The 16,081-nt window shown below is 43.5% G+C and overlaps 1 pseudogene; it reads left to right on the forward strand.

Moving 5' to 3' along the window:
• Window positions 1-1,386: 1,386 nt before the first annotated feature.
• On the forward strand, window positions 1,387-2,717 carry LOC141051264 (polymerase delta-interacting protein 3 pseudogene; annotated as a pseudogene).
• The last annotated feature ends 13,364 nt before the right edge of the window (window positions 2,718-16,081 follow it).

The following is a 16,081-nucleotide window of genomic DNA, read 5'->3' on the forward strand; positions in this document are numbered from 1 at the left end:
AAAGCAGATACCTGTTCTTTGCGCTCCTGTGGACCGGGTATACCCAGTTTCCTACCTTAATCCTTCCTCATCCGATGCACCCGGCTGTAGTAGCATTGGTCTTCTACCCCTCACCTAGAAACGTGCAGCTGGCGCTCCCTCTGACAGTCTCTTCCACAGTCTATGCCACTTTTACAGGCGCACACTGAAACATACAAAAACTAAACCAAAATGGATTTTCCTGGGAAACATGTTAAGGAACATCCTTTCCAAGGTAAAAAATTTTATGTAAAGCAAAAGAAATAACCCCCCGCAAATTTTTTTTTACCTCCAACACTTGGGCTTTGTTCACACGTAGCATTTTTGATGCATTTTTCAACTGTAGCATTGCTTTCAACCAATACAAATGCATTCACTGGGACATACCATTTTAACATTTAACAACCATAGCTGGCCATGTGGTGTGTGACATCATCAGAAACATCTTATTTCATTTCTGAAGGAGGGACTCTGAAAGTCACAAAGCCAATTTTTATAGGGCCATGAGGCAGCATCAATATTCTTAGAGCGCCATTATTAAACAGTGGGTCTCCTATACTGTTATTGCATATGCAGTGAGTGGCTGGGTTGCCAAAAATTAGGACGCTCACTGATGCCCATTTGAGGAGACATACAGGAAGGCCTCATGAAAAAATGTTCCCATTATAAGTGGCTCTCCCATACTGTTTGCCTATGCATTGAATGTAAGGACTGCACTGCACCAAAGTTACACACACCCCAATAAGCCTTTGAACCCATGTACTGGATGACCACATGAAAACAAAGTTCCCATTTTTTTCATTTGGTGCTGCCACACTGTTAGCCTATGCATTGCATGCAAGGCCTGCCCTGCCACAAAGTTACATGCACCCCAATAACCCTTTGAACCAACGTACTGGATGGCTACATGAAACCAAAGTTTCCATTATTATGAATTTTGTGCTCCCATAAAGTTTGCCAATGAAGTGAATGCAAGGCCTGCCCCAAATTTGCAGACACCCCAATCCCTCTTGGAAGAAACGTGAAGGAGGGCCTCATAAAAAAATCCCCATTAAAAAGGTGCATGACTCCTATACTTGTAACACCCAAACACTTTATTATGGGCAGGCAAACCTTTCCCCTGGGGGGTACACATCAGCATAGTGTGTAAACTTATTTTTATGGGCATCATAAACACCCTTGAAAACAATAATGTGGTTTCCTACACAGTTGCTGCTGGGAAGGTGCAGATTTTTAGCAGAAATATGGTGGACGAGTCGTTCGATGAAGTGATCAGGAAAAGGAGCATGGTGACGGCAGGAATGGTAACATACAGGATTAATAATAGCTGGGGCTATGTGAGGGATGAGATCCAGGATCCAGCCTACAATGATTAGTCGTTTACTCACCCCCAATTACGAGAATGTGTTTGATGCCCGTCAGAAGATCAGTGTCACAGATGCGCGTCTGATGCTTGGCATAAAAGATGCCCGTGAAAAATAGGTTGGCAAAGATGCACATATCCATATAAAAGGTAAAGTGCAAGATGCTGGTGAGATGCTTTATTCTAGAAAGCAGCAGATCAGTGCTGAAGGAAAACCAAACAAAATGTTGGATTCTTGTGAAAAACTAAGTTTAAAGAGGAGTGCACCGGCTGTAACTATCAAGACACCTGTGGCACAAGGTTCTTCATCTTCACCCATACATATTACCAAGAATATACAAATGTCAAAGCCGAAAACTATTTTTTCTGGTGTAACGAACACTGTTAAAGGAATGCCAATAAAAGTAGTTAACCAAGACCCTGGGAAACAACAGTTTTCCTCTTAACAAGATATGGACTATGATGGTATTGATGACGACTTGGAACTTTCCAACATCACCACCAAGAAGATAAAGATCACAGCTGCCAATAATGAGCAAAAAAGGCCGTGAATGTCTGGAAATTCTTTTTCTCTTGGGTAAAATTTTGCTCTTACTAAAGTGGTACAGAATGATGTATACACAGCTCCCATGTCTACTCAGCATGATACTTTGACACCTTTATTGTACACAAAGGTTCTAACCAACGTGTCAAGGACACTTGTCACAAAGGAGGCCAGTTCATCAGTAGGGCCCACTCCAAAAGAGTCTGTCTTTAGCCCTTTAGAAGGCCAAAAAATGACCATTAGTAATTTGCATCCAAGAGTCACAGAGCAGGATATTGTGGAGCTTTTCTGTGTAGGCGGTGCCTTGAAGCGCACCTGCTTGTTGAGTTCCGGAGTTGCCGAGGTTGTGTTTGTAAGAAAGTACAATACAGTTGGTGCCTACAAAGAATACAACAACAGATACCTAGATGGACAACCAATGAAATGCAATCTTCATTTCAATGGTATTGTGATAATATCAGAACAGCCCATACTTCTACGATTAAGTGACACCCCATCAAAGAAGGAAGGTGAATCTAGAAGAAACACAACTTCCTGCTCCTTCAGTGTTGCTTAAAATCCACCAGCTGAGTTTATCCTGATACTATCTTAAAAGCACTCTTTACATCCTCAGGGTCATCATCAGTCGTCCAACCACCTGCATTTAAGATTAAGCTCTGATGACACCAACACAACTTGGAGACTATAATAAGAGAGAATCACAATTCACATATGGATCCAGAGACTACTTTAAAATAAAACATTCATTTTTCTTTTTGTTTAACGCTGATGTTCAGCAGCAGGTAGTTGATGTTTGAAGGAGTCTGGCATCAGACATTGGACAATTTATCCTGTTGCCAGCATTGTAGCACAGTTCACATTCGTTGTGGGGCATTTGCGTTATAGCATCATGAATTTCCATTTTCCCCTTGCTCTACTATTGTGATACAGCACGATTATGGTTCAACTGTACAAATGTAATCCAGACCTGTCCAATTGTAGGCAATACTTATTGACCTTCGGCTGAAGCATATTGTGATATCTGTGATCTGAAGACAGAGAAATGCTAAGGGAATTAGATCATGGTAATAGTGATTTAAATACTGAGATGTGTACAGAGGAATGCTGGGAGGACACAGATTGTGATTTTCTATCAACTTCATCTGCATTTAAAAATTTTTATGTAATGCAGGTAATTAAAAAAAAATTACTCTAGTGTTGACAGGGTGCAGTGCTATATCATGATTATCTATTTGGTCTTCCTGCCATCCCTATAATTTTTTTAAATTGATATTTATTTGGACTCCTCATTGGAGGGGGGAGACACAAGAAACGATAGGTGAACTCTGCTGAGACCAAAAACACCCCTTTGTAAACAATAATGTGGCTGTTGCATCATGGAACACGTTCACTCTGGTGTTCTAGTGGTGGTGTCTGAAGAGACGTGGAGGATGTATGGTATCCCACAAAGTGGCTATTTCTATGGGATACCGGATATATTGTGTGTTTTCATATAAATGCTGTGCATTTTTATGTGGACTCGGCATTTTAAAAACTTTGAGACCCGCTGACAAGCAACACAAAAAAGGGTTAATCTTCTCCTCCCAGGCTTCATCAGGTGACCAAGCTCTGTTTTAATATGCTGAAGGTTTCAGGCCTCCATAGAATTGTTTTGGTTGTGTCTTAGCCTACTTATTCACACATTTTTTTGGCCCCAAAAATAAAAAAAATACAGGCAAGATATTTGAAAATGGGCTAGCTCCGTCAGACACCTCATCTATCTGTGGGCTACAAATTGTGGCATTTGAGTACTCCATTGAACTGTTTTTCCTGTCTCTTACCCGAGTTATTAACACCAGTTTGCTGAAAAAAATTTTTTTTATCGACCGGACAGATATTTTCAACTGGGGTTTACACGCACACTGACCATATATCAGTTGGCTTAAAATTAAGCCATTTGTAGTGAACGTGGAAAATATTGTAGCCCATTTAAAATGGCCAAGGCATGTGGCAAAGGACGTGGAAGTGGACAGTGGAGGTGATGGCGATGGTGCATGCAGAGGCCGAGGCCATGGGCAAGCTGAAATTGGGCCGCAACAAACACCCACATCTTCTCGCTTGACCTTCCTGTCCCAATTTTTCAGGGATCTCAGCAACACACCACTATTGAAGCCAGAGCAGTGTCAAAAGGTTGTTGGTTGGATAGTGGATAATACTTCCAGTCACTTTGCCATAACCACCAGCACTCTATCTTCCACATGGTCATGTCTGAGTATCCGTGAGTCTGGATCGTATATTCCTCACCCTGAGCCTCATTCCCCCCACCACGCCGAGTGCCTGGAGACAATTGATCCCACACTTGTATCGATGCCCAAATATTTGACAGCCACCATCACACTAAGGCGACGGTGGGAACGTGTCACAAGTGGTGGACGATGATGAGGCACAATTTCCAGAAAGTCAGGAGGAGGACCAGGGTGCATAAGTGGAAGACGAGTTGGTGGATGATATTATTATTAGTCATTTTTATAGCACCATTTATTCCATGGTGCTTTACATGTGAAAAATGTGCATGCATAGACAAGTACACTAAACATGAGCAATACAAGGCACACACAAGTACAGAAGGAGAGAGGACCCTTCCTGTGAGTGCTCACAGTCTACAGGGGATGGGTGAGGAAAGACTAGTGGAGGGTAGAGCTGCGGCGGTTCAGTTGACTGAGGATTACTGCAGGCTGTAGGCTTGTCGGATGAGGTGGTTCTACAGGTTTGTTTTGAATGTTTCCATGATAGGCCAAAGTCTGATGTGTTGGGGTAGAGAGTTACAGAGTTACAGAGTATGGATGAAGCATGGGAGAAGTCTTGTATTCGGTTGTGGGAAGAAGAGATAAGAAGGGAGTAGAGAAGGAGATCTTGAGAGGAACGAAGTTTGCGTGTAGGTAAGTACCAAGAGATGTATGGAGGAGACAGGTTGTGGATGGATTTGTATGTCAAAATGTTAGGGTTTAGAGAGGAGAGGCTGGGGAATAACGATTAGACAGGTGAATTAGTCAGGCAGCAGAGTTTAGGATAGATTGGAATGGTGCAAGAGTGCTAGAGGGGAGGCCATAGAGTAGAAGGTTACAATAGTCGAGGCGGGAGATGATGAGGACGTGCATAAGCATTTTTGCATTTTCTTGGTCAAGAAATGTACAGATCCATGAAATGTATTTGAGTTGTATTCAGCAGGAGGAGGCAAAGGCTTGGATATGTTTCTTGAAAGAGAGGGCAGAGTCGAGGATCAATCCGAGGCAACGAACAGGCGGGACTGGTGAATGTGAGCAACCATTTACATTGATGGATAGGTCTGGTGGAAGGGTAAAGTGAGATGGGTGTGAGATGATGAATTCTGTTTTGTCCATGTTCAGTTTTAGAAAGCGAGCAGATAAGAAGGATGAAAGAGCGGACATACATTATGGTATTTTTGTCAGTAAGGAAGTGATGTCAGATCCAGATTGGTAGATCTGCGTGTCATCGGCATAGAGCTGATATTGCAAACCGTGGGATTCTATGAGCTGTCCTAGGCCAAAGGTGTAGATGGAGAAGAGTAGGGGTTCTAAAACTGAGCCTTGGGGATCACTGACAGACAGGGGGTGAGGTGAGGAGGTGGTGTGGGAGAGGGAGACACTGAAAGTCCCCATAACACCAACACAGCAGAAGTTGGCAATACAACTGTTATGTGTACCCGAGTCTGATTGTTTTTTAAAGACTCTGCCGATAACCCCGAACAGTCCATTTTCACCACCTGCCATACCCACATCATCACGGCTAGCAAAAATACCAGCCTGACCACCACCAGCATGATCAGGCACATAGCAGCAAAGCACCTGACTTTTTTGGCCGAACCCCAGGGTCCAGGAACAGTGTCTGCGGGTGATACCACTGCTTCTTCAGCTGTTGTGAGTGCAGCCAATCCCCTGTCCATAGTGCATGCAAAGATACCTCCTGCCCTGCATCTGTCGTTGCACACACTCAACTAACATCATCAAGAAGCACGTCCATGTCCTTGTCCCAGCGCAGCGTTCATCTGTATCTACCCCAGTTCTTAGAATGCAAGCAAAATTACGCAGCCAATGCCCCACTACTAAATTTCCACATTTCTCGACTGCTTGTGCTCTAAATGTTGCCTTTTAGGCTCTTGGAGATGGAAGTTTTCCACAACATTATTGCAGCAGCCATCCCAAAGTACTTGGTTCCCAGCTACCACTATTCCTCCCGCTGTGCAGTCCCGGCATTACATAAGCATATGTCCTACAACATTACCTGGGCCCTCAAGCACACTGTTACTGGGAAAGTCTACCTAACCACTGACACGTGGACAAGTGCTTGTGGGCAGGGATGGCACATCTCGCTGGCGGCACACTGGGTTTACATAGTTGAAGCCAGGACCCAGTCAGACCATGTTACAGATGTATGGAGGAGACAGGTTGTGGATTGCTTTGTATGTCATAGTTAGGGTTTTGAACTGTAGCCTCTGGGCAATAAGAAGCCAGTGAAGGGCCTGGCAGAGAGAAGAGGCTGTGGAATAACAGTACTTTGGATGGAACATGTCCTTACGACACCAAGGATTGTGGGGCCCACATCAATCTGGGTTGTCCCCACAGTCTACAGCTCCTGTGTTAGGCGTTGGGTTCCTGCAGCTGCACAGCTGGAATCCAGAGCCTTGCATCTGGTGGTCTCCCATTCTCCTCCGACCACTCAGGAGCCTGCACAGCAATCTCGGCATCCCAGACGCTCTGCTCAGACCAGTTCTGTAGGACTGGTTGTTGCTGTCACCTCTGGGTCAGCAATAGCAGCGCAGGCTGTCCTGCAGCAAGCCACTGCAGAGGCTGTCTTCTCATCCCACTACTGGGCATGCTCACGAGATGATCTCCCATTGGAGATCGGAAGTCACGTGCTCAGGTCCTTCTCCTGATCTGATTGGTCCATCTCAGAGATCTGGAAGGTCCCGACAGTGCACGGCTATAAAAGGCCCGCATGGCCGCTCGGCCATGCGCTAGTACAGACTCTTCTTGCTAGATGTGTGAATGGTGATGGATGTATGATTCTGGTTACTGACTTATTAAGATTCCCCTCCCTCTGATATTATGCATGTGGATAGGGAACTATAGAAAGAGTCAACGCCAGTCAGTGGCAAACCTTAGGCCACTGTGCACACCGCACCTCTACACTAGCGTCCGGTGGTGTCACGTCTCTCACGGCACTATCGCAGAGCGGCTGTGTCTGCCACCGCGCTGCATCCAGCAGCACTTGCCGGCGCCTGCAGTAGCGACGCCGCACGCACGGTAGGTCTAGACGGACACCGTCCCCTGTCTTGTGCCCGTGTCCTGTGACCAGATACCGTGCATGCAATTTCGCTGAGACCTGTGAGTCTAACAGGCTCGGTGTTTATGTTACAGCGCCTCTGTGAGTTAACAGAGTCCGCTCTGCACACATCGGGTGACGTTGAACCCGTGCGCACTATACCGCCATATAGCGCGTCTGCCATTGTCTAGCAGCGGTTTTAACACCTACTGCACGGTGGACCGCGGGCGGCGAACACACTTTCTATTATTTAATATTTAGTGCGTTCCGCCGTCCCTAACATCCTGCACCTCCTCATCCTCCTCTTTAGCCTTCATCTCCAAAATGACAACATCAGTCACAAGCTGGAAGCACTGCAGCACTGCCTCAGCCAAGCGGCAACAGGCTGTGCTGAAGCTAATATGCTTAGGTTACAAACCACACAATACTGAAGAGTTGTGGACAGCTCTGAAAAAGCAGGCAGATCTGTGCCTGACACCGCTGAACCTACAGCCAGGTATAGTCATGTGTGACAATGGCCAGAACCTGTTGTCGGCTCTGAGGCGAGGCAAGCTCACACATGTACCATTCCTTTGCCATGTGCTTAATCTCGTTGTTCAATGGTTTCTCAAAAGCTACCTGGAGCTGCCGTATCTCCTTGTGAAAGTATGCCACCTGTGTGCCCATTTTAGAAAATCAGCTACAGCTCAGCCACCTTTGCCATGCTTCAGCAGTGTTTGCAGTTTCGGGCTCACCGACTAGCGTGTGATGTCCCCACGCGTTGGAACTCTATACTGCATATGTTGGAAATGATTTGTGAGCAGGAGATGGCAGTTCAGACTCTACACATAAGACCTCAGGAGTGGACATGGATGTCAGACATATGTACCATCCTCCAAAACTTTGAGGACTCCACCAATATGGTGAACCGCGATGATGCCATAACTAGCATTACCATCCCGCTTCTCTGTGTTCTAATAATAATAATAATAATCATCATTTATGTAGTGCCAACATATTCCAAAGCGCTTCGCAGTTTAACGGTTTCAAACAATAAAGTCATAAGTAACCACGTTTACAATAATACAATAATTAAAGCAAAATAAAACGACCCTGCTCGTGAGAGCTTACAATCTACAATGAGGTGGGGGATATACAAAGTACAGGTGGGTATTTACAATGATGTATTTACAATGATGGTCCAGCTCTTGAGAGAGTAGGGGGTAGATAGAGATCGTGAATGGGCTACACACACACACATAAAATGACTTTGATTAGGGAACATGCTAGGCTGCTCTGAACAAATGTGTTTTGAGGAAGTGCCTAAAACTGTGCAAGTTGTGGCTAGTCCTAATTTTTTGGGATAGAGAATTCCATAGGATTGTTGCATTGCGGGAGAAGTCTTTGAGTCGGGAGCGTGAGGTATGGATTAGTGCAGAGGTTAGTCAAAAGTCGTTTGCAAAGTGAAGCGATTGGCTAAGCCGATAGACAGAAATGAGGTACGAGATGTGAGGGGGTGCTGCACAGTGGAAAGCTTTGTGGGTGAGAACAAGTACATTGAATTGGATCTATAATGAATGGGCAGCCAGCGTAATGACTGGTGAAGAGCGGACGCATCCGAGTACCAATTAGCCAGATGGACAATCCTGGCTGCTGCATTACGGATGGACTGGAGAGGGGAAAGTCGAGGGAGGGGAGGCCAATTAATAGAGCATTAAAAGCTCTCTGCTCAGGAGCAGAGGATGCATTGCTGGCTGAGCATGATGAGACGGACAAGGAACCATATAGGGTGATTACACAAAGCACAGCCTCATCTCATCCCAACGTGGTTTGGGTGACAATGAGGAAGAACAGGAGCTAGTTTCATGCGCTATAGACGGTACTGCAAGCACAACTGTCATACCGTGTGTTCAGTGTGGATGGACTGAGGACAGGGAGGAGAAGGAGAAGGAGGAGGAGGAGGAGAGCATGGTCAGTCATCCTCTTGGTGAGGACATAGAAGTCTTGCCTGTTAGCAGTCTGGCACGCATGGCTGAGTTTATGTTATGCTGCCTTTCCCATGATCCTCGCGATCTCCAAATTTTGGGTGACAGGCAATATTGATTGGTGACACTTCTAGACCCACGCTACAAGGAGAACATTATATCTCTTATTCCAGAAGCAGACAGGTGTACTAAAATGATGGAGTGCCAGAGGGCCCTTCTTGCAAAAATTCCCATCTGAAAACGCTAGCGGCAGAGGTCACAGTTCATTGGACAACCAAGGAATGCATGTGAGAGAGACAACTCCAATCCAGCAGAGGCAGTGGAGCACTAGCAGAGTTCTGGGAGAGTTTTTTCAGACCTTCCCAACGCCCTGAGGGGTGAGGTACTCTCACAAAGAGTGCAAAGTTTTGGAAGATGCTGATGGAATACCCTGCTGACCGTACCAACGTCCTCCATGATTCCTCTCTGCCTTATAATTATTTGTTATCCAAGCTGGACACGTGGCATGAACGGGCTCTCCCTACTGTGCACATGCGCTGTACTCACGGTCATGGAGCACACGGCGCCATGCTCTAAGGCGGTCACTGGGCACATGGCTCCTTGCTCTCTGGCAGTACCGCTGTTAGTGTTGGGAGCCAACTGGAACAGTCATTCATGGCAACACTTCTCTAAGGACCGAGCACGCTGCTCAGCCTCCTATGCACTGCTTGTTCCTGCAAAAGCTGCTGTTGTATGCACTTTCTCTTAGCCTCCCCCCACCTCTAGGTCACAGGGTCTGTCTACTGCAGTCCGTTGCAGCGCCAGCACTTTGGGTGCGTAGTGTACTGCCCCCCTTGCTGCTTGCACGCTGACAGCGGGGAACTCACTCCTGCATCCTGCGCTTTTTCCCCTCAGCTTCTGGCCAGGTTCCCTGTCTAAATACGCTACCTCTTCCTTGGTCATGGGGCCTTTCTGGTCCCTTATTCCTTCCCCCAGGAAACAGGGGACGCAGCCTCGACTGTTCCGGACCTGGCGCAGCACAGGTACCTGCAGCCCGGTCTACCTGCTTACAAATCTGTCCAATCAGTTCTTTAATGCAAGCATCATAGAAGGCATGTGATCCAATTTTCGAGTGTAAATTGTAGATTACATCCAGAACAGTTTCACTTTGAAGGACTTTGGGGCTCACATCAATCCACAAGATGATATTAGTCTCATACTTCAAAATTTCGGTGGTAAATCATTGCCACACAGATAGGTTGTGTGTTCTGACTTCTGTAACATCATTTGTGTGATAATTCATACCTTTTAGCTTCATATTCATCATCTTCTTCAGCCTTAGGAATATAATGTTGTAAAAGTGAAAGCAAGTTGATGAAGTTGGTGGTAAGTCATTTGTGAAAGAATTTGTAATCTTTACTATTTCTCCATTGCGTGTGCGGCTAACCAGCTCATTGATCTTATTTAGTTTCTTTGGCAAGAAAAAGCAGCTCCATCAAAATCTTGTGCTTTTCCTTTTAATTCATCATGCTGGTAAAGTAGAGGTGATATTAGGGATCTAGATTACATCTGTGGACTGTAGTCAACATTGTACTGTGACAAGACCCATTATCAATTTGACAGTTTGTGCACAGCTGAATAGAGTTGCGAGAAAAAACACATTTTGATTCAGTGACATGTTGTATGGATTGCCTAGTGGAAACACCCATGTCATGGAAGTCACATCTATGACCACCACGCTCTCCATTTGACACATCTTTAAATCCAGCCGAAATATGAAAATTTTCTAGCTTCTGTTTGGGAAACTGCAAGGGCTCCCTTTTGACGTCCTCGTCCAACAAGTTTAGTATTAGTAGGTGATGGATGGTCAGAATCCGGCCCAGGAACACCAGGTTTGGATAGTTGCGAGTCCTGGCCCCGTGCTCTTCCTCGTGCTCTTGCTCTTCCAGTAATGATTTACTCTAGGAGCTTTCACCATCGGAATCCGCTGACAGAGTACAGCGCCGCCCAAGCCTTCACCCTCTGCTTCTCAGACTTTCTGTGCAGTAAAGGCAGAAGATGATGTTGGTGGTAGTGGTTGGTGTATTTGAGACCCATTCATGAAGCAGCCATAATAATTTGAAACAGAAGTATTTTACCGAGATAGCACACTCTTATATATGTGGCCTGTATTTTGTTTTTTTTAACGCAAAATATTGTATAGAAAAAGGGTAAGACACAGGAAAAACAGTTAACTGGAGGCCGGAAATTAAAAAATTTGTAGGCCACAGATAGATGAGGCGTGTAACCGAGATACCACACTGTTCAATATGTGGCCTGTATATTTGTTTTTTTCAAGAAAAATAGTATATAGAAATAGGGTAAGATAGCAGAAACAGTTGAATGGAGCTCTCAATTACCACAATTTTTAGTCCACAGAGAGAAGAGGCATCTGACAGAGATGCTGTTAAATATGTGGCCTGCTTTGTTTTTTTGTTTTTAACCACAAAATAGTCTATAGAACTAGGGTAAGACACAGCAAAAAAAGGTGAATGTAGCCCTGAAAGGCCACAATTTGTAGGCCACAAATAGATGAGGTGTCTGACGGAGAAACCACACTGTTCAATATGTGGCCTGTATTTTTATTTTTTTTTTACAGAAAAATAGTGTATAGAAAAAAGGTAAGACACAGAAAAAATATTTAACTGGAGGCCTTCAATGCCACAATTTGTAGGCCACAGATAGATGAGGCGTGTGACTGAGATACGACACTGTTCAATACCTGGCCTATATTTTTGCTTTTTTACCACAAAATATTGTATAGAAATAGGGTAAGACATAGCAAAAACTGTTGAATGGAGCCCTCAATTGCCACAATTTGTAGCCCACAGATAGAAGAGGCATCTGAAGGAGATACAACACTGTTCAATATGTGGTCTGTATTTTTTTGTTTTTACTGCAAAATAGTCTGTAGAACTAGGGTAAGATACAGGAAAAAAAGGTAAATATAGGCCTGAAATGCCACAATTTGTAGCCCACAGATAGAAGTGGCATCTGACAGAGATACCACACTGTTCAATATGTGGCCTGTATTATTTTTTGTTTTTACCGCAAAATATTTGATAGAAAAAGGGGAAGACACAGCAAAATTCAGTTGAGTGGAGGCCTGAAATGCCACAATTTGTAGGCCACAGATAGATGAGGCATCTGATGGAGCTATCCCACTTTCAAATATCTGCCCTGTATTTTTATTTGGCCAGCAAAATTGTGTCAATAAGTAGGCTATAAATAACAGTAAAACTGACGGCACATCAAGAACTAGTCTGAATAGGTGCATACCAAAAAACAGCTTACATATCAAAATAAGAAAAATGGTTGCACTCAATTGTATTAAGACATGTCAATATGAAATATATGAAGTGTGAACAGCATAATGGCTTTTGAAATTTAGAAAAAACACATGAGATACTTAGCACAAAATTTGGTCAAAAATGTGAGCCCATTCACCTACGTCAAGGTAATCTCATGATCGAATGGGTCCCTAATCTCTCTGCTTAGTGTGAACACTTACCTCTGGCTAATAACTTGGTAAAGCCTATATTTATAGGGAGATAGGAACCAAATGTGCTTGGATGTAATTAAAATCACAGCTTGGTGAAGTGCGGAGTGCTCAGTCAGTGAATAAAGGCAGACAAAAGGACCTGGTCCCAACCACTGGACACCAGTCAGTATTTGTAAACCAAAACACGGAGTGGGTCAAACATGCAGAATTGGTGCACTTGTTTCTATTTTACCTTGTCCTCTGGTCACCTGGTTTTGGCTTACAAATGCTGAGAAAAAATACTGAACAAATACTGATAGTGTGAGCGTAGTCTTACTCTGGACTACATCTGGCCTCTATTCAGCAGAGTTCTTCTTTTCAGAAGTGCACAAAACTGGCCCACGGCACTTTTATGAAAATCCTACCAAGACAGACATCACCAGATCACAGGTCCTATGGTGTCCACAGTGCCTCCATCTGCCTTATTATAGGGAATCTTCCCCCATGGGTTTTATCTGAATCACATATTTCAGAGATTTACGTAGAAATCCCAGATGTAAGTGCTCAGCGCAGAGCACAGGATAAATGTGAGTCGAGCCTTACTGCGATCTTTGGAAACAGAATGAACAAATCAACAGCAGGTGAAGAATTGGTTTTATTTATTTTTTACGCCATTCCTTGTGCGGTATAAGTGATTAGGCGACTTTATTCTTCGGGTCGGTGCCATTACAGCAATACCAGATTTATATTGAGTATTTATGCTTAGCTGCTATCACACACTAAACTAGTTTTTGCAAACCCAGATTTTGAGAGCTATAATTTTTCCATATTTCAGCCAGCAGAATCATGTCATGGCTTGGTTTTTGTGGGACAAGTTGACGTTGTTATTGGTACCATTTTCAGGAATATCATTTTTTGATCACTTTTTATTCTTATTTTTAGGATACAGAATGAACAAAAACCAGCAATTCAGAAATAGTTTTTTTTTTAAATGTTCCGCGTGTTGTAAAATTGATAAGGAAGCTTTATTCTTCAGGTCAGTATGATTACAGCGATACCTCATTTATATAATTTTTTAATGTTTTGCTGCTTTTGTACAATACAAACTATTTAATAGAAAAAGGAATTATATTTGCATCGCTTTATTCTGAGAGCTGCAACTTTTTTTTCTGCTAATAGAGCTGTATTGCATCTTGGTTTTTCCCGGACAAGATGACGTTTTCAGCGGTAGCACTTTCATTTACATTCATCTTTTTTATCACGTTTTATTGCACTTTTTCAGTAGTATGACGATAAAGCATTGTTTTTTGTGTTTTTTTAGCTTTTTTTGGTGTTCACTAGAGGGGATAACTAGTGGGACAGTGTAATAGAGCGGGTCTTATGGACGCGTCAATACTAAATATGTGTACTTTTTCTGTTTTTTTACATAAATGTATTTATTGGAAAAATCTTTGTTTCCTTTTTTTGTTCTTTGGGGATTTAAAAAACACTTTTTTTTACACTTTTTAATAATTTGTGTTCACTTTTTACAATGTCCCAGGATGGGACATCACTGTACTTTGACAGATTGCTGATCTGATACTCTACAATGCCAGCCATCTTGGAACCAGGGGCGCTCCATGGAGTCCATCAGAACAACGCAATCGCATCATTCTGTTCTGATGGGAGCACTCAGGGAGCCCCCTCCCTGTGTGCAATCTCCTCGATATCGATGTCACTACTGACAGTGGCATCAGAGAGGTTAAGGGTATGTGCACACGTTACGGATTCTGCTGCGGATCTGCAGCAGTTCCGCAGACATTGTACAGTACAATGCAAAGCAATGGGATTTCAAAACCGCAGTGCACATGCTGTGGATTTTTCTGCGCGGATTTGCTGCGGTTTTAAATCTGCAGCATGTTAATTCTTTCTGCGGATTCCGCAGCGGTTTGACACCTGTTCCATTGTCCAGGTGTCAAACTGGAGGGGAAAACCGCAGGCAAATCTGTAGGTAAACCGCAGGTCACTTTACCTGCGGTTTTACCTGCAAATCTGCACGGAAAAATCCGCAGCTGAATCCGCACTGTGTGCACTCACCCTAAATGCCCGAGATCAGTGCTAGCACCGATCGTGGGCGTTGTTGCAAGGTGTCAGCTGTCACACAGAGCTGACACCTGCACCTGATCGCTGCAGCACTCAACTCCCGCAAAGGAGTATATGTACGGCGCACGTCGGGAATGGGTTAAAGAAGTGCTTATTTTACTGAATTAAACTGAATTGCAGCTTATGTAACAGCCTTAAATTTTGTCTTTTTTAAACATATTATAACAACTTACATGTAATGCATGTTTTGTTTATTATTAAAGATATTCTTATTGCGGTTTAGATAGTGAAACTTATCCCTGAAGCTGTACCCTTCTATGTCATTGTGTAATAAGTTGCTATTGCAAAAACTCAGTGTTTAGCATAAGTACAAGGAATATTACCGCACATTACATAAAGGAAGAGAATGTAAAAATATAATGAACAATGTCATAATCTTAAGAAGGTATTTATGATGGATAGTTTAGAGTCTGTAGAGATGCATGCCCAGATATTAAAGGGAATATGTTAGCAAGGTCACCTCACCCCTTCCAAATCAAATATCGTCCTACACCTTTATATCTTCTTTCTGTTGCTGCATCAACAAGTAATTAGCATTTTAATGCCTATGCATGAGGATTTTAAGTGGGCTGGATGTGACAGAGCACTTAGAAAGCTTTACCTCTTGAGTTACCTGCCTCTTTAGTTTGATTGACTGCTTACTGCAAAAGAGGTTGGAGGTGGGCATGGAGATAACCTCAGGAGGTAGCCTTTCATTAAGTATTCTGTCACACCCAATGCACTTAACATCTCATTTGCATGCAAGATAAAATACTAATTTCTTGGGAATGCAGCAACAGATACAATATATAAAGGTATCTATGGATTTTCATTTCAAAGACCCACATGCCCTTATATACAGTTTTAGGGGTTTGATCTTACTGACAGATTCCCTTTAAGCACACACCGCTCCCTACACTTTAACCCTCTAATTTCTGCGATCGAAAGCAATCAGCATTCCAGGAGCTGGCCAAAAAAAAAGTGGAATAAAACGCAACTAAAAAGACGGCTATAAATTAACACGGTGCCGCTGAAATTGTCATCTTGTCCCGCAAAAAACAAGCTGCCATACAGCTCCACCAGTGGAAAAATAAAGTTATAGCTCTCAGAATAAAGCAATGAAAAAATAATTATGTTTTTCTATTAAACAGTTTTTATTGTGTAAAAGCGCCAAAACATAAAAAAAACTACATAAATGAGGTATCGCTGTAATCATACTGACCCATAGAATAAGGCTAATGTGCCCACGT

This window comes from Dendrobates tinctorius, unplaced genomic scaffold (assembly GCF_039654945.1).
Source record: "Dendrobates tinctorius isolate UK_male_01 unplaced genomic scaffold, ASM3965494v1 ptg000011l, whole genome shotgun sequence".
Taxonomy (NCBI): Eukaryota; Metazoa; Chordata; class Amphibia; order Anura; family Dendrobatidae; genus Dendrobates; species Dendrobates tinctorius.